Here is a 22979-nt window from a genome sequence, read left to right on the forward strand (position 1 = left end):
TCTCAACATCGTTACTGCTCTGGTGAAGTCGACATCATCTCTCACTTTTACTACATCAGAAGTCTCCTAACTGATCTTTCAACTGCCATACTTTTTCCCATCCCCAAAACCCAAGGCCATTCTCTAATTAGTAGCCATAGGAATTTTCTTAAAATGTTTATCAAATCATATTATTCCTTTTTGAAAAACCCTCCTAAGGCTTCCTATTGTCATTGGAATATAATCTCAAATTCTTACCATGTCCCTTAAAGCTCTACACAATGAAGGAGGTGTTTCCAATGGGCCTTCGCTTCTCTCATTCTATGTCAGCTACACTAACCTTCTCACCGTTCCTGACAGACCATGCATGTACATTTGTCAGAGCCTTTGCAGTTGTGGTTTTCTGTGCCTCTCTTCTCCCTGTTGTGTCAGACTCTATTTCACCAGTTAAGTCTCAGACAAATTGGCAGCTCCTTAGAGAGGCCTCTGACAACCCTACTTAAAGTATCAGCAGCTTTCTACATTTTCTTATGACCCTATTTTGTTTTCCTCTGAAGTTTTATCATTTGTATAAATATGATTGCTGTCTGCCTCCTTCTAGAATATGAAACTCATGAGGGCAGAGACTTTATTCTGCTCACTTCTGTACATATCTCAGAAAAGTGCTTTGCATCAGTTAGATAATTGTTAAATAAATGCATGAATAAGAAAGGAAGCTCTTGTCATATAATTGTAAATTGCTGATTTAGAATTAGCAGGATACGTGCATGGTGGAATCACAGGAAACAATCATGACAACTATAACTTTTGTCTGGGTTTTGTTGTCACCAAAGGAAAATATTTCATAGTGGTTTGATTAGTTTCATCATGCGATGTAAATATGGGAAGTAAGAGAGTTGACCGGTATAAGCATGTAGCCCATGCACTTAGCATCACATTCTTCATTCTCTACTCAATGGACAAATCACTGATGAGTGAACCTAAAATTAGCAAATTTGGTGGGACAGTTAATTCTGTATCTTCATATTTCTGGCCACCTCATCTGGTTATAGAAAATATTATGAATGAAAAGTAAAAATAAAACTTTCTCAACATTGACTCATATCAGAGTTTAAGACCAACGTGACCTGTGTTTATTTTTACTAGGACTGAACACTTGCCAAGGACGTAGTTGACTCCTGGTCTCCTTTCTGATGATCTTCCACTCCATTTTCTGAGGGAGGTTTTTGGGTCATAGAACATGTCGCCTGGCAAGTTTCTGATGTTGGTTTACACAGCTCCAAGATTTGTAAACCACTTAGGAAAGCCATGCTGCTCATTAGAATCCATCTTTAAAGAACTCTTGTTTGTTGAAATGAAAATAGAATATTACTTCTATACACAACTTATTTCTAACAAAGCATTTGTCAACAACCTGGCATTTACCTTAGAAAAAATAGGATTTTTGCATAGCACTTAAAATTTACATGTGTGAAGGTGTCAGGGTATAATAAAAGTTCATTAGCTCTACCTACAGTCATTAACAGAGATCTAGAAAATTTATAAAAAAGTATTATACCATATTTATTTAGCAATTTCTAAGATCGATTATGTTATAGACTAATAAATTATCAGTGAAGCATGCTATTAGTTAGCCGAAAATGCAGTTTTAAGTATAGCTCTAGTCCAGTGCTGGTGGGGAAGAAATCCTGAAGATCCTAGGTGGTGTGTTTCAGACATTCTGCTTTCATGAGTAAATTCCTAGGGAATGAAAGAAGTCTACCAGAATGACTCCTAGAAAACCAGGGTAGCCCCTCGACAAAACTGCAAAATCACTGAGGTATTTACTTGGTATCTCTAGCCTTTTTTACTGTGTCATTTTCTCCCTTTCATGGTATTCGCTATAATTTGTTTCAGAAATTTGTGTCTTCTCCCTCTGTTTCCAGTATATTTCTTCCTATCCATCAGTAAAATCTCAGAAACAACTCTGTATTAATCTTTGCTCCTTATTTTACAAAGTAATTAAAAACAGAGGTTTGAAAACTAGAGTCTGGATTCAATTCCCAGATCTACCACTTATGGTGTTTGTAACATTGTGCTTATAACTTACACACTCTATGCCTGTTTCCTTGTGTGTAAAATAAGAAGATAGTAGTTTCTATGAAAGATTTGTGCTCTTGTTTAAATGAGTTAAAATATGGAAAGCACAAGGGCTTCCTAGGTGCCGCAGTGGTTAAGAATCCGCCTGCCAATGGAGGGGACATGGGTTCGAGCCCTGCTCCTGGAAGATCCCACGTGCCACGGAGCAACTAAGCCCATGTGCCACAACTATTGAGTCTGAGCTTTAGAGCCCGAGCCACAACTATTGAGCCCATGTGCCACAAGTACTGAAGCCCATGTGCCTAGAGCCTATGCTCCACAACAAGAGAAGCCATGGCAATGAGGAGCCCGTGCACCACAATGAAGAGTAGCCCCCACTCACTGCAACTAAAGAAAGCCCACACACAGCAAAAAAAGACCCAACATGGCCAATAAAATAAATAAATAAATAAATTTATATAAAAAAAGAAAAAATATGGAAAGCACAAAAGTCTTTGCCTCATAGTAGGTTCTTAATAAATATTAGCCCTTTCAAGGCATTTGACCTTCATCACTAATTACAGAAGGGATAATTTTGTTTCTTGTTAAAGAAATTTTAGACATCCGTACTTAGTAGGAGTCGAGTAGATAATCTTTTGTACTGAGATCTTTTCATGTTGGTCCTAAAATGATATGAATTAGTCAGTTCTTAACCTGGAGGTCAACCAAGCTTGCTTTAAAATTTCAAGGATTAACTCACCACTGCAGCCAAAACCATCAAGGCCCCAGTAATCTGTAGCACGTGGCTATAATTTTTGAGTGGGCAATGGTTTAGCAGCTATATATTTCTTATTTAGCAAGTGGGTTGCTAAAGTACCACCAGATTTCAAAGATATCCTCTATAAGATGATTTAAGAAAAACAGAGATTGAGCTGAGAGTAAAGGTTGTTGTGATATTTCTTTTTCCTTTAAGACTTTTAAAGTGCTTATAAATTGAGAGACACATGTCATCAGTCTCATTCAACTGGACTCATTAAATGATATTTTATTGTGCAATAGCGTGCATATTTTTCCTACATGAAATATGGAGGAGAGCAGAAGACAATGTAACAGTTATGCTATATTCATCAGCATGCATGGAAATTCTTTATGGAACACCATCCTATAAGTCAGGCATCATTCTAAGCGTTTTCATATTTCCTCATTTGGTCCTCGAAACCAGTCTATGAAGCAGAATTAATTCTTCCAATTTCGCTGTGAAAAACGGAGATGGCAGAGGTTAAATGGACCATGGCCACCCACTCTGTCTAGCGGCAGAGCCAGGGTTCACACCAGGCCTCTCTGTGCTGGTGCTCGTCATTGCTGCATTTCATCATAGACCACAAACATATTTGGCAGTGATGAAAGACTTCCTAGGACAGCAAATACACGAGGTTTACCATTCCTGGGGGTTTCCCAAAGTTCTGGTATTGATTTTACGACTGGGTGAATCAGAACTGCTGGATTAACGTTTGCTCAGTGCTTCAGTGAAGAAATGGGTCTTGGGCTCATAGACTGCTCATTGTGTCCAGTCTGTTTCACAGTGCAGCACTTAAAGGATCAAGAGAACAAGAAACAAGAGATCTGGAAGATGACTCAAAGTTCTTTGGAAAATTTTTCAACTCAAATGATTTCAGAGATCTTTGTATGTCTGCTGAAACCAGCAAAGGAAAAATTTTGGATCTTTTAGTAGAGAAAGCAAAGATTCTTCACTCATTGCTTGCTTTATTTGGACCAATATCCTACGTACAAATGCAAATCATAAAACCCATTTGTTTCTGAATTTGCTAGATGGATGGAAAATGCATAGATAATTGTAATTTATTATAAGTATAATTATAAGTACTTATACTAAGTATTAGAGTAACAAAACTCGGGAATTACTGAATGGAAATAAAAATAAGAGCCTTCCAGATTTCTGAGCGATGAGGAATGTTAGCAAAATCCCACTTCCCTATTAGGGGATTAATGTATATAAATACTAAATCATTTCCCAAAAGATTAAATGAGTTAAAATATGTACAACAGTTAGAAAAGTGCTTTGCCTAAAATAAAAACATCACTATTCTTATTCTACTGTATATCCAGGAGAATAAAGATGGAAATATGTATACCTGTAGTATACACATAAAGCGAAATATATATATATGTGTATACACATTTCATATTGCTGAACAACTCATAAAAATTATAAAAATTTATCAGTTAACTTGGTTTGATGATAAGGGAACATCAACATTTATTTTAAAATACTAAATTTTTTATATTCACCTTGAGGTTTTTAATCTCATCAGTCAATTGTAAAAAAGGGTAAAAAGGTAAGTTTATGATAATTTTTGTTGTGTCTACATACAGTATAACCTCAAATGATAAGGAAATGAAAATCTTACATTTTCTACTAAGTACTCATAATAACTAATTTGGATTCTAAAAATTATAATGTACAAAATGTATATTTAATGATGATATTTCTTTCTCATTTGAAAGACTAACTCTATTTTATTTCCTCAAAGTATTTATGTGTTTGTAGCGTCAGAACATACACATAAAAAATTCTTACACATGACAAATAAATGTCTCTCTTTCCCCTCTGATAGCCAAGTTTTACTTATCTGAAATCCAAAATATTTGAAAGTTCAAAGATTCCTAATTTTCTCTTCCACTTAATACCTTTACAATTGAAAGAACTGAGGTCCAGGGAAATAAATTGGTAAGTTTTTTGTGAAATGGTGGAGAATAGAGGTTGCTAGAACTCAAGTTGCTAGGTTTCTAATGCTCTTTATGAGAAAAACTGATGGAAGGTACATAGTGGATTTAAAGAAGCTTCAAAATGAAGTATCTTCCAAAGTATGTCACAAGATTAATATAGATTAACCTAATCCATTCTAACTTTAAATCTACTTTAAAAGAAAGTAGATGTTCATCGCCCTGATCCCAAGATATTATAAGCAGTTAAAATGTTTTAAGTTATTAAAGATTACATTATGTTTAGAATAACCTTAATGTTAAGTAGCATTTACTTATGTCCACTTCATTATAGCCTTTTTTTTTTTCTAAAAGGGTTTGAGGTATCTTGCAATATAATGGTAAGGTTGATAAAATAGGAATAGATGAAAATCAGGAAAAACCAGAAAAGGGTAAAATGAAGGAAGTTCATATGCTCAATTGTATGTGTTAATATAAATATTGTGTTAGAGATTTGTCTCTGAGCTTCCAAGTTGTCAGTGCAAAGCAGTTAGATCACTCTTATCAAAAGGCGGAAGTTTACTGATTCTAAAATGCAGACAAACTTTCTTTGATACTGAATTCTTAAAGGAATTCCTAACATAAACTTTTATATAAACAACTCTAAATGACATTATGGACATTGTCCTCAGAAAATATTTCAATAACTACATTAGGAGATTTCACATTGTATATAGTGTTGAGTGTATCTTGTTAGGTTTGAATTCTCTGAGAACGTTAAATTGAAACCCAGGTAAAATCAGAGCACCACTACCTGTTCTTTCAGAATAAGTAAGAATTTGATATATAATGCTCACATTAAAATGCTTTAAAAAGTTTGAAAGGCTCTTTGTATAGTGGATATTTTCCCTTACTTTGAACGGTCTAATTTAAATGATGGGATTCTTTTTCTGTTTTTCTAAAAAAAGTTTATTGAGGTATAAGTGACATAGGAAGAACTGCATATATTTAATGCATACAACTTGATGAGTTTGGACATATGCAAACAACTGTATTACTGTTACCACCATCAAGGTAATGGACATAAACAACACCTTCCAAAAAGTTTTCTTGCATACTTTGGTTTTTGTTTTGTTTTGCTTTTGTGGCAAGAACACTTAACATGAGATCTACCCTGTTAACACACTTTGAAATGTATAGTACCGTGTTGTTAACTACAGTCACCATGTTGTATAGCAGGTCTCTAGAATGTATTCATCTAGCATAACTGAAACTTTATTCCGATTGAACAAAAAAGGGGAAATGGGCTTAATTCTTTACTTGTTGTTTGTGGCGACTTTAAAAGATATCTGCAAATTCCTTGACATTCCTCTCACGGAGAGTAGGTCTGGCCTTAGTTACTCATTCACAACTAAAAGAATTCAGTGGAAGTGATGCCGTGTGATTTAGGAAGCCAGGTCATAAAAGGTATTGGAGCTTTGGTCATGCCCACATGTAAGAGAGTTCACTGAGATTGCCACGTAGTGAGGAAACCCAGGTCGAAAGGAGAGGCTGTGTGTAGGTGATCCGGTCAATCACCCCACCGCAAGACTCAGATATTTGAGTGAAGATACCACTAGATGAGTCCAGCCCCAGACTCTCTAGTCGTACCTAATAATTCAGCTGATGCCCCTGATAATCATGGAGCAGAGAAGAGCCCGCCACACTATATGTTTCCCAAATTTCTGACTCACAGACACCTTGTTGATTTAAATAAAAATTATTGTTTATTTAACTGCTAAGTTTTAGAGGAATTTTTTACACAGCAATAGTAACTGATAGACTATAAAAATGAGTTCTGCATTTAGCAAGGGAAATACTTGATGTGAAAATTCAAAATAAGATTTCTAAGTAAACATAAGGGGATCTGAGATTAGCCAGTTTCATTTTTGTAAATCTGACTGGTGATTTAGGAAATTTGTTAACATTTCTGAAGTAAAAAGAAATGGAAACAGATGTAGAGATGGTAATGTACTTTTTCCGAATAGAATAGAAAGAAAAAAAAATAATGTGATATTACAGAAGCAGTTGGTCGATCAGAATTACAGTGCAATTTCCAGAGAGTGAAGACTCTTAATTAGACCCTGATGGGTTAATAAAAGTGGCTCAGTGATCTCTTTTCTTTATTATTTTATGTCTCTTGATCTACAGGGCTGAAGTCTACTGCGTTCTTTTTAGGCGTGGTGTTCTTAGCTCCGTTTCGTTCTATCACTCCAGTGACACACTATGGAGGGAGCATCGCTTAGTACATTGTGATTATCCAACTACAATAGATTGTTGTACAGACCACTTGCTGCCATCTGTTGTGCCATTCTTTGCAAATGAGTCTCTTCTGGGTTAACATATCTTCCCATTTGTAGCCAAAGGAAACATTTTCTTTTTTTTTTCAATTAATGACCCTGCAATATGGTCTTGCTATGATTTCCAAAGAGGAAACTGAAAAATGACAGAAGTTTCAGGAAATATATCCATGAAATCTCTATCTATCTCTCATCTATTAGCTATCAAATATCTGTATCTATTTAGGTATTGACAGGCAATCCGGAGGAGTTGATTAACTATATGCAACGTGATGGTAGTGTCTCTTTTCTACCTGTCAGCTTTGAACATGGCCTACTTGCTGTTTCATGATAGCAGAGTCCTTCTTTCTGACGGCTCTCCTACATAATTAAAATCAGAAAATCATTGAAGGAAAACTATAAGAAACTTTAGAAATAGTTTATTGCAATCTCTAGTTTTATCTTTATAGAGTAGTACTCTCCCAACTTCCCCTTTCCTAACCCCATGCTAGAATCACATCAAATTTACACCATATTCTGAAATTTCCACTTCCCCTTAATATAATTATAGATTTCTATATGCAATATTTGTATTTAGGAATCCTCCTTTCCTTGTTCCCTTATAAAACTTCCTCCTTCAAATCCTAAAGTGTCATGTCCTCTGTGAAGCCTTTTCTAACATCCAAAGTTAGTTGTCACATACACAGTACTTTACCCCTCTTCTAAAGGACTTATCACATTGAGCTGCAATTATTTATTTACAAGTTTCCTCCAACTGAGCAACCTAACTGTAGAAACCGTGTCTTAGTTTCTTTTATATTTGCAATGATCAGCCAATTTTGTTGTAGAAAATACTGTGTTCATATGTGGCACTGATGTTTTAGGGTTTCACTTTTAGCCAGGCCCTTAGAACAGCTCAGCCGTTCTTCATTCATTCCTGTTTATGGTAGGACTTATGGGTGCTCAGATTCTCCAGTTCCCGGGCCCTTCTGATTTCCTCCTATCCTCTTCACTGCCAGCTGATTACTCCTTGCCATCTTCCTGGGAAAAACATAGTGGAATTCATTTCATTCACGTCTTCACTCCTTATTACAATATTCATTCCAGCTTGATTTGTTCCTTCGTGTTGCTTCATTCCAAAGCCAAGTCTTTTACTTTGGACTATCTGACATTCTCACAACTACTCTCATAGATCACTCAACCTTCCCTTTCATCTCTTTTTCTTTCCTTTTCCACCTTCAATAATATATACTTCCTTTCCTCATCCCTAAAATGAAACAAAAACATATCTTCAGAATAAAAATAAAGATCAAATGAAAACCCAAACCATTCCTTTAACTGAGCATCACCTTCAAAGTTCTTTCCTATATCCTTCTTTCTTTCTGTACTGTTTCCCTAAAAACACAGAATGTACCTTTTGTCTTCCTTTTGTCAAATTCCCCATTTTCTTCTGAACCTACTAAATGTGGCTTCTGTCTCTTCCATTCCTGTGAATCTCTCCTGATCAGGTCAACAATAGCCTGGCTATATCCAGCATGCATCACAAATGAGTTTTGATTCTGCTGACCTTAGACTTCTTGCCCTCATTTCTACTTGTACTCATTTCTGCTCATCTCTGAATGAAGAAGCAGAAAGAGAGACTGTTGGCTCTATTTTTGGATTCTTCTCTGCGTGCTCCCTGAATGCTGCAGCACCGAGGACTCTGTCCTACTTATTCTGTATCTCATTGACTCTTATGGCTTCAGTTTATCATGTCTGATAATGACTCCCAAACTGGACTCTCTGGCCCAGACTTTTCTTCTTAGTCCTGGATCTATATTTCTATTACTTACTGAAATTCTACAACCAAAAATATATCTTTATTTTTCAATAGCCAAACAATACCGAGGAGTAGAAACTTTCAGACTAGTTTTAGTTGATTCACAGGCTCCCCCTCTCCTACGTCTCTTTGAGACTGCATTTAAGTTTCAGAGCCATAAATAGGCATGGTGGGTGGGAGGAGGCAGGGGGCCTATCTGATCTATGTCTATTCTTGTTGCCATCTGCTTTGTAGCCTCACTAATGTTGATTCTGGTGAGCAGAGTCTGCCCTACTGGGCATCTGCTGAGATGGCTGTATTTCTATTTGGTCTCCAGTACTCATTCAGCAGATCACTCTTTAGTCACTTATAACATGACTCTTGGCCCTCTGTCATTTACCGAACGTAGACATGAAAGTTTTCTGATGCTCTTTCATGCCAATCTGGAGACACAGGAGATTGATGCCTTCATTTGTATTCTGCTAATGCTAACCCATGCTGGCATAGGTCTACAGGTCTTCATTGCTCTTAAATCCCCCATCTGTGATTTATAGTCCTTACTTCACAACTCTTCCCCCAACAGTTTTAATCTAGGATAGAGACAGAGGGCCTACTTCTCAGGGTCCCATATAGGTGTATAAAAATTAGTCTCTTTTCTCACTCTTCTTCACCAGCCCAAGAAAATTTCACCGCCTCTCTGGTAGGTAGAAAAGATAGATTTTGACTGAGCTCAGATTTTCCTGTGCTTAGTATTTAAGGCTTTAACTTTATGTCCTTCATATGGCTTTTGGTCCTCAAAATTTAGAATGATCTCACACCTTAAAAGCTTTTCCATCAACAACTTTATTTGTACTGTGTATCTCAAAATTCTATTTTGTAATGAAAAGCTAACTCTTTATTTTTTTTTTCCTTTGCATTTTTTCTATAACAATCCCGCTCTGAGTGGAGGAGTTGAGAATACCCTCTCTGGATCCTGCATGCGGGAGAGAAGCATGATTATTGTTTCAAAATGTTATCCCACCCCAATTACGTTCTTGAAATTCCTGATTGTTTCAGGCTCTTGTATTCTTTAATAAGAGCATCACCATTTGCCTTGTTTTATTCTCTTTCTTGGCTCCTCCTCTTTTCCCTCCCAGTCTTATTGGAAACGAAATGTGACTATTCTATACGAAAAGGTTGCTGTGGTTGTCCCTTTCCTCTACATCCTTTTGCCGCGGGTTCAGTAAAGCTCTCAGTACCTCTCGCTTGGATTACTGCAACAGAATCTTAATAGGTGTGCCAGTTACTAATTTCTATTCACTCCAACCCACATTCCCGCTTACTGTAAATGATGTTTCTATAACATAAAATTGGCAATTTCATTCCTGTTTAAAAAAATCTCTGTTGGACACAAGAGATATTGAAAAAATGCACATTTCTTAGTTTGACCTAGAGATTTTTTTATAATATGACTTCAGTGTACATATTTACACATGTATTTGTTTGTTCTTCATGTCACAGCTCTCGCAATATTGAATATCTCTCTGTTCCTGTTCCCAGAACATTGGGCTCTTTGATGCCTCAGCACCTTGGGGAATAGTTGTCCCTTTATTAGAAATGCCTTATTTTCTGCCTTTACTCTCTGTCCCCTTATTTTTGTAAAAAAATCTTTCTAATTCTCCAGAATTCTAACTCATCTGACATTGTACTTATGCTCTGTTTTAAATGCCTGGTTATTTTATTCTAAATCTGATTAGGCTGTTAAGTTCAGCAGAGCAGGTGCTTTTTCTGTCTTTTTACTATTATGCTTCTAATGCTGATTACAGTGTATGCTCCATAAACATGCATTGAATGAATAAACATAGGCCTTCTATGGTCTTATATCATTCTGTTTCCATTTCTCTTTGAACATTGCCTTATGTTATTATCTCTTTATCTCTCAATATCTTCTAATAACTTTATTATTTTTACCATTTCCACAGCGTTTATCATACTTGGACATTAATTCAATTTAAGATACTCCCTTCTTTTAACTTCCATAAACCTCAGGCTTTTCTCTTCCCCTTGTTTCTGGCTGCTGTTTCTTTTCTCCAGTGAAGGTTTTTCCCTCTGTAAAATTTCCTCTCCTCCTCCTCCTCCTCCTTCTTCTTCTAAACTTTGCACAGTCAGTAGGCTAATCCCTCTTTCATTCTCCATCTCTCTATATTTTTGGTAAAGTCATCTGCACTCCTGACTTCATTTATCAGTTATTATTTACATTAATTATACACATTATTTTAAAATTCTGGCCAAGAACTTTCCTTTGAACTTTAGATCTATATATCCTGGTCATATATTATTTTCATGCATTTTCTCACAGGTACCCTCAAACATAACAAAGTATTATGGCTTTAATTGTGTCCCCATCAAATTCACATGTTAAAGCCCTAACTCCCAGTATTTCAGAAGGTGACTATATTTGGAGGTACAGCCTTTAAAGAGGTAATTAAGCTAAAATAAGGTTATTAGCATGGGCCGTAATTCAATGTGACTGGTGTCCTTATAAAAAGAGATGAGGATACAGATGCACAGATTGAGGAACAGCCATGTGAGGACACAGCTAGAAGGTGACCATTTGCAAGCCAAGGAGAGAGTCCTCAAAAGAATCCAAACCTGCTGACAATTTGATCCTGGAATTCTAGCTTCCAGAACTGTAAAAAAAACTAAAACTAACTTCTGTTGTTTAAGACATCCAGTGTGTGGTATTTCATTTTGCAGCCCTAGCAAACTAATACAATATGCCCAAATATTGAACTCACTTGTTTTCCTCCAAACCAACTCTCATCATCCTTCTTTCAGTAGATGACACCATTATGCATCCAGATATAGAAACTTGAAATCTGATTAAACATAATAATTAATGTAGATTGACCCATATTCAATTTTTAGTTGCATCTGCATCTTAAAAATCTCTTTGTCTGTAACCACTGCCTCTCAATTTTAAGCAATCTGTCACTGAGATTGCAGCTATAGCTTCTTAAGCTTTCTTCCTCTATTTTGCTCTTATAAAACATTCTTTGCATTGGAGATTGTTTTCCTTAAAATGAAAATTTAACCATGTTACTCTCCCACTTAAAACTCTTCACAACATCCAATTGGATTAATGTCTAAAACTCTTGAGGATCTGCCTGTCTCTACAGGTCAATTTTGCATATTTTTCGTTTCAATTCCCTTCATTCCTCAAGTGTACCTTTCTTAGGACCTTTGCACACACAGGTTTTGCTGTATGGAATTACCTCTCCCTCTCTTTTCTTTTCCCACCCTTCTGACTTTCTCCACAGCTTTTTGATAAATGTAATTTCGGATAGCATTTTTTCTGAGCTTTGTTATGTGCCAGGCACTATCTTAAGCACTTTACAGTATTAACTTATTTAAGTCTCAAAGGATGTTCTGTTATTATTTCCATTTCATCAATTAAGACACTGAGGTACAGAGCAGTGAGAGAAGTTAAGTCACTTGTTCAAGGTTACAAAGCTAGAAGTAGTAGATCTTGGATTTGAACTTGGGGGAAAATAGCCCTAAAGCTTAGACCATTATCAGGAAAAATATTTTGATTCTCAAAATGAGGTCAAGGCAGTCAAAATGTGTGCTGTTAAGTCTCAACACAGTTGTAATGAGTTATAAATAAGTTGTAAAAATTAATATGTTGTTTAAAGCCTTTCTTTTGGGTTAGAAAGCAATCTCCATATAGGATCAGGGACAATGTCTACCCTGGTAGCCATTATATCTTTGAGTACCTGGTATGCTGTTGTGATAAGGACAGCCATACGTATTTGTTAAATGAAGGCACTGTGAGTTTTCTTAGAACAGGAACACTGACACTGTAGCTTTGGCTCTCAGCAGAGTCCTGGCCTATAGAAAATGCTCAATAAATCCACATTTGATTAATTGTCTACTAGCTAGTGGCAGTTGCACTAAAATGTAATTCTATGTTATGTTTTCAACCCTAAAAATGTAGAAATTTATTTACCTTGATAAAGGGGTTATAGGGCAGGGGGTGGCTGTGGGTGAGGTATGAGTGACGATTTAGAGAGCAACTAGCTGAGCTATTTATCCCTTTTTTATTTCCCAAATCAGTTTCCCATTTTAATTTGTTATAATGCACCACATTTGAAAATCTTGAGGCATGTACCGAAAGCCTCTCTCTCTGTCTCTTTCTGATTCTCTCTCTCTCTGTCTTCCTCTCCTTGGTTTATGATAGTCACTAGTTTGTGTCTCTTTTTTCTAGCTCTTATTTTCTTCAAGTTCAGTATTTTCCATTTTTGTGCAGTATAAATATTATGGGGCCAGAATCTATCTTGGAATCATTTTCATTTGTTATCTCTGCAGAGTTTCTGACTTGAAATGAGGGCTTTGTAAACCATGGTTGTATTAGTACAGAGCTTAGAGGAATGGCAGTGCTACTTTCCAGTTAATATTTCACTCCCTTTCTCCCACTCCTATCTGCTTTTCCCAAAACAATTAGGAAATGGCACAGAGGCACTTATTCATACATCTCCATTCCAGTAGGAAAGAGAAATAGTAAGGAATAATTAGAATGCTTCCACAACTCTGCACTTAATGAGTGCTTGTAAGAAATATTTAATATTTAAAGAGACTTTGAAAGAATTTTTGGTAGAAAGAATTTAGAACCTTCCGTTAATAAGCTCATGTATAGAAATAGTGCATTAAAAGGATTTCAGCATGGTTAAAGCTTTTGTTTCTTAAAGGAGATTTATTATTATTAGTATATTATTCAAATAGTTTTTGCAAGGCCAATCAGCATCTCCACACTGAGCACTGTTCCCATTTCATGTAGAACAGAGTTTTTCTCTTTGCTTAAAATCAACTGTAAGTTAGTGCTTAAGATTCATTGATTGTCACTTATAGCTGTACAGGCCCAGGAGTAATTGGTGAGGCAATAACAAACTTGACCTCAAAGACCTTATACTTGAACCTATTTATTTGTCTGTGTGTATGTGTGCGTGTGTCTGTGCACACATGCCCGCACACAAGTGCATAACTAGTTTCACTTTCCTCTGGGGCACATGGTGAAGGGAAGGGAAGGTTGACATGGATCAGAATATTGAGGACTCAGTCAATAAAAATTATGCAATATTAGAAAACTCAATGGTAACCATTGGGAAATATTTCTGTTTGGTAATAGTAAGGTTATTGTTATGATTGGTACTTGAATTTATATGAGAATTCTTTTTAGACTTTGAGAATAAAAGGAAAAGCATTGTACTTTTAGAGTTGCATTATGAAACCAAGAAGTTATTTTCATTTCCAGGCTGTATTGGTAATTTAGAGCAGTAGTATAAACATTAACAGATATAAAGAAAAAAGGTTAATAATAAAGACAGTCTAGACAGCATTCCAAAAAGCACGGAGCTCTTAAACAGCTTGATCAAGGACCATCCAGTTATTCCCAGAGAAAAAAGCATGACCCTAGGGTCAAAATATTTAACGTCTTCTGGTTCCACTGTCAGGATTACACTAGTAGTGGGAAAGACTCTTAAACTATCTTATTAGAAGGATTTTAAATAAGACCATTTAAATGCTTTCAGTTCTGTTCTATCTGTGTGACCTTGGGATTATGATAGCTTCCTTTTAAAGCTGAATCACAAGAGAAAGAATGCTGTGGATGCATTTTCTAAAGTTCAAGTTTCATAGCAATTATGTTTCTCATGGTCAACTAATAAATTACATTCTGGTATCTTAATTCTTAATAATCCCAGAGACTAATACAAATCCTAGGAACTTTTAAAGAAAAGAACTTGTTTTACAATTAGACAACCGAATTAATGTGCTTTTTGTTTCAGTCAGGTTTCTCTTGTCTTGGTCATTTGTATCATTTTTGTGGTTAAGGTCTCCACTTTGACAGTCTGTTGAAGACTATGGGACCTCTCCATAAACACACACACACACACAAACACCACACACTCCTATATACTCCATTTTGTATACAATTTCAAAGGGATACTAGGACCCCGAAACTCATTCACAGATTTGAGAATTAAGAACTTCTTTCTGGCAGTAGTTTTTGCCTAAACCTCTAAGCGATGTGCAAGGTTTGATTTTGTGGCCAGTTATTCCAAAAGAGGAAAGGTGTCTGTCCTCAATGGTACACAGTCCCTGGATGCTGATTTTCCATAGTGATTGAAAGGTTAAGCATAGTTGAGTGGGTTATTTCCTTTAGTCTTTTTCTCATATGTAGCTGGAGAAGGAAGAGCCTCTCCTCTCTTTCTGTGGTCAGAATTCTTCTCTTTTTCTCAAGAGCTTGTGGAAGATAAGGACTGTTTCATTCCCTTACTCATCATGTATTTATCATTGGACATACAATCTCCAGTTGTCTTTTGCTCTTTTCCTCTGAGTTTTTGTTGGTAGGGTTGCTCTATGTATGTCCTTCTCATCCATGTTTTTCTACTTTTATTACACACACACACACACACACACGTATACATATATAACCGTAAATAATAGCAAATGGTTACAGTGCTTTTATTATGCTAGTCATTATTCCGGCTGGTGTGCACATACACACACACACACACACACCCCCCACATGTGCACACACACATCACACAATTTAAACTTCACAATAACACTTTGAGGTAGATATTGTCATCATCTACAACTTATAAGAAAAATAAGGTATAGAATTTACTGGGTATAGAATTCTAAGTTGCCAGTTGCTTTTCCCTACCAGTACTTTATTTTTTAAAAAATATTTATTTATTTATTTATTTGGCTGGGCTGGATCACAGTTGTGGCACACAGGATCTTCATTGCTGCATGCAGGATTTTCATTGCGGCACACGCGATCTTTTATAGTGGCATGTGGGATCTTGTGAGATCTAGTTCCCTGACCAGGGATCAAACCTGGGTCCCCTGCATTTGGAGATCGGAGTCTTAGCCACTGGACCACCAGGGAAATTCCCCCACCAGTACTTTAAAGATGTTGCTTCACTCTCTTCTTGCTTGCATTGTTTCTGATGAGAACTCTGATGTAATTCTTAGATTTGTTCCTATGTCACATACCCTTTTTCTCTGGCTGCTTTCAAGAATTTCTCTTTATCACTGCTTTTCAGCAATTTGATTATGATATGCCTTGGTGCAATCTTCTTCCTGTTTCTTGTGCTTGGGGTTCATTTAGCATCTTAGATAAGTGGGTGAATATTGTCCATAAAGTTTGGAATAATCTTGGCTTTATTTATTCAAATATTATTTTTGTTCTCCCCCCATATTCTATCCTTTGAGGACTCCAAGTGATGTTGTCATACAGCTCTGTGATGCTTTTTTCATTTAAGAAATTCCCCTTTTCTCTGTGTGTTTCATTTTGGATAGTCTCTATTGCGTTACCTTTAAGTTCAGTCATCTTTTCTTCTGCAATGTCTAATCTGCAATTAATCCTGGCTAGTGTGTTTTTCACTGCAGATACGGTGTTTTTCATCTCTGGAAGTTCTATCTGTGTCTTCTGTGTCTCTATTTAACTTGTCAAACACATAGAATATCGTCATAACAAGTGTTTCAATGTCCTTGTCTGCTAATTCTAGCTTCTATGTCAATTCTGGATCAATTTCAATTGATTTGTTATTCTTCTCATTATGGATTGTGTTTTCTTGTCTCTTGACATGCATGATATTCTTTGATTAGCTTCCAGACATTGTGAATTTTATCTTTTTTGGTCCTGGATAATTTTGTATTTCTGTAGATCTGTTTCAGCTTTGTTTTTAGTGACTTGGGAATAGTTTGTTTTCTTTGGGATCTGAGAAATTATAAAAATGATTAGTCAGGTAAATTTGGCTCACTGCTCAGTCTAGAATTAATTACTCTCCACCGGTGAGGCAATACCCTCCTGGGTACTCTTTTCACTGCTCTGTGAATTAAGAGGTTTTACAGTATTGCCAGTCAGAATAGACACTGGGTTTAGCCCTAAGTGAATGCTAGGTATATGCCCTCTAATCATTTCCAATAGTTTTTCCTTGACTTGGATAATTTTCTCACACACTTGCACTGATCAGTGCTCTGCTGAATGCTCATGAGGGTGGAGTGTGGAGGTGGAATGTGGTCCTCTAGAGATCTCCAGTGTCTTCCCTGTGTAGCTCTGTCCTTTCTGATACTTTGTCCTAATCTCCAAGGGATATCAGCTATGTCTCTTCAACTCATCTTAGTTCCTTCTCTTTTACAGACAGTAATTTCTTTCAAGGCAGTAATCTGTGGCTCCTCTTACTTGTTTCTTGTTTTTTTTCTAATCGTTTCAGGAGGGAAGGTAAAGGATAATCTGATCGCTGGCACTCCATCTTGGCTGGATGTAAATGAACTGGATGTTATTTTTGTTTAATAATTTAAAATATTACATATATGTTTTTATTCTATATATATTCTTTTGAAACCTGCTTCTTCTACTCAACAGTATGTGTCAGTGTTTACCCCTGCTGATTCATCTAGAATTAGTATTTTCATTTTAACTGTTGTTTAGTAGGAATACCATGATAATACTTCTGTATTTCCGTATTAGTGACTTGGCATCATTTTAGAATCAGTTGCCATTGGTATAATTGGGCAAGTCAAATCTCGAAGTATTCTGTATTTCTTGTCTGTAAAATGTTGATGACAGTAGCAGGATTGTCATAGGGATTATATAATATGTCTCATGTTATTCACATGGAGCAAAGTATACAAACAGGCACTTAATAATTCTTAACTTATTCTAACTTGTTTTTCTCTTCTTTTTCCTATTATGTGCTCATTACTCTCATCTTTTTTCTTCTTCATCTTGCCTTTTTGGATTCATTAAGCCAAGTTAACTGATTTATTTTAAAAATCAGGTAATTGTAAGTCAGGTAGTAGTCGTTTTGTGAGCATGTTGATGAGCAAGAAAGAAAATCCATGTGAGGCCAAATAGTTGGTTTGACTGAACTTTTCAGTTTTGAAAGTTCTGGCCTTCTAGGACTCAACTTTTCTCCTAGTAGCACAAAAACATGAATAAGACCCAAGGGAAAGGCCACAAATAGTAGTTCAAAGCATTTTAGTTCCTTGGGGAAGTGGAAAAGCAGGGCACTCAATCATATTGCCAAGTTGAGCAGAGACTGCCTTTCTCTGTATCTGCCTAATTTGCTCCTGGAGGAGCTAATTCTTTTTACACTTGAAGACCAAAGCTCCATAGATAAACACTGTGCTTTTTTTGCTCTCCTCCTTTTTCCCCTAGACATCATTAAAGTTTTCTTAGATCAGATCAAAGGGAAAAATGAACCTATACATTAAGCTATTCAATTGCAGTAGCTTTCTAGGTAGTTTCCTTCCTGCCTGCAGTTCCCTCCTCTCACTCATTCCACATTTTGTGGCTAGACTCATCTGCTTTAGGTGAACCTCACAGACATGGATGACTCCCCCTTGACCCCTGAATTGAGCACAAAAATCTCAACTGTCTTTCAAGACTCTCCATGATATGAGCTATGAGACATCTTTCCATATTTATGTACTAGTGCCTTCCTTCCTGTACTTCATTTCAGCTGAATGAGACTTCACCCACAGCTGTTGCAAACGGTTGCACAATCTATGTACTGCACAAAAGCACAGGGATAAGCCTGCACTCTTGCCTAGCTGAGTACCTTTGGAGTTATGTCTGCCCAAATGGGTGCGTTCTTCTAATCTGCACAAAAATGAAGTAAGCCAGACACACTTTACTGTTTCCCTTTTCTGTGTCTTTTGCTTGTGCTTATTATCTTCTGTAGATCCCTTTCCACTTTTTGCCCAGTGAATTCCTTTTCATCTAATCCACTGAAGCTTTCAAGGCATTACTAGTGAACTCCCACTAGATATTTTTAATCTTTTCTATGATAATTTATTTGTTGACCTTCCCTCTTAAGTCTCTCTTCTCTTGGTTTTATATATTATATCACTTTCTTTATTTTTCTTCCTAATGTCTAGTTTACATCTAGTCTATCTAGACTAATCATTTTGAGGCTATTCCTGGGTTCCTTCCACCCCACCTTATAGCCTGACCCTTAAATGTTGTTATTTCTCTGATTCTTAGTCTTTGTCGTTTTCTGTACTGGCCTCATGGGTTCTGCCTGGTTGATCTCATTTTTTAGCATGCCTTCAACTCACATGTATGTCGTCACTCTAAATTAACAATCCTGACATATAGACCTATGTCTCCACCTGTTTACTTAGACATCACTTCTCAACAAGCATTTCTTGAATCAATATACCTAAAGTACTAGAATATCCACCTTCAAACCATTCTTCCATCTATATTCCCTAGCTTAGGCACTGGTAGTATGATACACAAGATTCCCTAATTATTAATTGTCAGGTTACCTTGTCCCTCCTCTCTACTCCTAACAGTCAACCAAGCATCAGGCAATTCTACTTCTGAGTGTTTCTCTTAATTCTTCCCTCTTTTCTATCCCAATGGTTATTTCCTTAGTTCTAACATTCATCATCTTTTGACTAGACCATTGCAAAACACTTCTATCATACATTTCTTGTGCTTCTTGATATTTCAATCCTTCCTCCACATTACCACCTTAGTTATCTTTCTAGAACATTAATTTATCATGTCATCACCCTATCTCCCAGCATCTGATCAAGAACACAAAACACTGGTTAGTTGAGTGCCCACTCTCTAAACACAGTGCTGGACACTTTACGTACATTTGTTATGTCATGTAAAATGCACAGTAATCCTGATGTGAAGATAGTATTGTGTTATAGATCAAGAAATCAAGGTTCAGAAAGGTTAAATAATTTTCTCACACATGGCAAAGCAGTGTTTCAAAGACAGATTACTCTGATTACAAAGCCCTATTCTTCTAAATCTTACTACCCCTTCAAAGATCTGAATAGTAATCCTAATATTTCATGTTCTGAATGCCTTGGCAAATCACTTAAGATATGACAATATAAAACTCAGAGGGATTTTTTTTTTTCTTAAGGAAAAATGAAACATGCTTGCAAATAAGTGCCTCACGGGTGTAAATTATTCTTACACGAACTTTCAAGGCCCTGATAGTATCTATTTTCTAAAGATTTCTTGATTGACCAAGTTGAATTGACTCATTTCCTCAGTGCATTCATTGCACTTGGTGCACATCTCAGAGTTCACTGAATTTACTTTTAAGTTTTTCTCCACACACTGAGTTTTTTGATGGCAAAGTCATTGCTATATACCAAGCACTTAGCAAAGTGCTTGACAGAGTAAAATGAACACCATCTGCCCCCTCAAAAGACAAATAAAAACCTTGTGTTAAAACTAATGCATTGGCATGACAGATATCTAATCCAGAAAGATATCTTGATCACCTGCAAAACTTGTAAAGGCTTATAGATAGTAGAGACTAACTCCAAGGAGAAGATTTGAGAAAATAAGTCAGTAAACAGACAGAAGATCATGTTTACAATTCAAGTATAAAGCATTTAAAATGTTGCTGTTGCAGACCTCTTCATGTAATCCTTTCAAATTGTTCAACAAGAAACCTCTTATTGAGGACAATTAAGGAAAGGCTCTTCTTTTCTTAATCTAAGTCTACAATAGAAATAATGTGCTATTGGTTCAAGATCTCTGTGTCCATGACTATGAGTATGAGAATCTAGGGTGTTTTCAATATTTCAATAACTTTTTAAAAAAATTTATTTATTTTTATTTTATTTTATTTATTTTGGTTGCATTGGGTCTTTGTTGCTGTGCGCAGGCTTTCTCTAGTTGCGGCGAGTGGGGGTTACTCTTCGTTGCGATGTGCGGGCTTCTCATTGCTATGGCTTTTCTTGTTGTGGATCACGGGCTCTAAGTGCGCTGGCTTCAGTAGTTGTGGCACCTGGGCTCAGTAGTTATGGCTTGAGGGCTCTAGAGCATAGGGTCAGTAGTTGTGGCTCACAGGCTTAGTTGCTCTGTGGCATGTGGGATCTTCCTGGACCAAGGATTGAACCCATGTCCCCCGCATTGGCAGGTGGATTCTTAACCACTGTACCACCAGGGAAACCCCTCACTAACTTTTTGAAATTGTTGAATTCCCTGAATTAGACTGCCTGGCTAACATTTTGTTGTTGTTGTTGCTCTGGGCTAAAAATAAGGAAGCAAAATTTTGAAGTTAAGAAGTAATGATTGGCTGATTGGCTACTGTTGACATCATGGAAATTATTGGACCAAGTTAGTACATCAAACACTGTAACTAGACCTACCAGTCAGATGGTCACTAAAATGAAATGAACATGACCTTTGGATGATCAACGTTGGTTACAAGTGCTAAGTGATGGTCAAAATAAGTAACTACTAGCACTGAAAAGTGCTAAGTATCTTGGACTTAATTTTGTTCTATTAGTATGACTTTTGTAGCATTGTAAGTAATATGAACTCAAAATATATAGATTACTGGCTAAAATTTGAAACAGTGTAAGAAAAACAGTGCTAACAATCAATAATTGTAGTTCTGTTGGTAGACTAATCCTTTCAGATTATGATGTTCACAGTTAAAAAGAAATAGTAAAAGGGAAATTTAGTGATGAAAATATTGATAACTTTTCTTGAAAGTGTATAGATCTTAAGGGCATAAGATTTATCATTAGGTTTTCACTAAGTGAGTACACCTAAGTGTAAGTACCCAGATGAAGATGTTTAACATAACCAGTATCTTGGAAACCTCCCATATGCACCCACCTACTACTTCCCTACCGGGCCCTCCTCCACTCCAGCCAAAAGCAACCATTTTCCTAATTTTAATACCACAAATTAGATTTTCCTCTTTGTGTGCTTTATTAAAGCAAACAATACAGTACGTACTTCTGTGTCCAGCTTTTTTACACTCTATCTTATGCTTGAGGCATTCATCCACTTGATGGCATATAGTAGTAGTGTGTACTTCTTAATAATTATTTTGTAGTACTTTATTGTTTGAAGATACACTTTAAAATGTTTGTTTTCTTGTTGATGGATATTTGGGCTATTTCTAAGTTTTGGCTATTACCAGCAATGGTACTAAGAGCATTCTCGTATGTGTCTGTCATTGCATATCTATATACATTTTGGTTGAATACAAAAATGGGAGTAAACTTGTTAGGCAATAGGAAGGTATGTGGTCAGATCTGGTAGATTCTGCCAGTTTTTAAAGTGGTTTTTACCAATTTTCACTTCGGTTAGCAGCATATGAGAGTTTAAGGTGTTCTACATCCTAACCGTTGTTGTCAGATTGATTGATTGATGAATAAAATTTCAGCCATTCTGGTGAGTGTGTGGTAGAATCTCATGGCTAACTCAGTTACCGTTCCTTTGCTCACTCCTCTCTCAATTCATTGTGGTTTAGTATATTAAAATGATATCTTATGGTTCTAACAGCGTGTTTGCTTTCCTGTTTTCCCATTTCTACTTTTTTTAGTCTAATTTCTGTAATCAAGTATCACGTGTTAATCTTGTTGTTGTTCCTTAATTGTGTTTCTATAATAATTTAGATATCAATTTTGAATTACTGTGCAACATTTTGACATGCTTTTTTTGGTAACATTGATCTGCTAAAAATTTCACAGGCAAGTTTTGGGTTTGTGAAGTATATGCTAATTTTAAATGAATGTTCTCCATGTATTTTCCCAAGCTAATTCAGAAATTGTCATTTACTTTCTTCTAGCACTTCCTAATGATGAGCAAGGCACCGAAAGCTAACCAAACCCTTTCTGCAAGAAGACGTTGCCATTTCTATGCTCCCCATGAAATGTGGGTATCAGGGATATGAGCTTTTAAGATGTGGTTTCCCCATTGTGTCTCCCCCTTGCAGCAACATCAAAGATCAACATGATGACATCAGAAGATGGTGGTGCCCTAGGTGGAAGCGCCTAGTTCTCTAGAGGGGGAGCGCCCTCCACAGATCAGGAACATTCATTTTGTACCTTATAGAAAGGAGTAATAAAGTTCTAACGTGTTTAGGCCATTTAAAATTTGTAGGTTCTTTGTTACATCAGCTAGCTTGTCTTTAATTAATATGAAAATTGGAATGTTGAAAAAGAGTGCTTCTGCAACAGTAATTAAAATATGTGTCATTGGCTTAATAGTCACAAGGTGGCAAGAAAATGCATGTTGGAGGCTGGAAAAATGGAGATCTGTATTATGT

Source organism: Hippopotamus amphibius, chromosome 1, assembly GCF_030028045.1.
Source record: "Hippopotamus amphibius kiboko isolate mHipAmp2 chromosome 1, mHipAmp2.hap2, whole genome shotgun sequence".
Lineage (NCBI taxonomy): Eukaryota > Metazoa > Chordata > Mammalia > Artiodactyla > Hippopotamidae > Hippopotamus > Hippopotamus amphibius.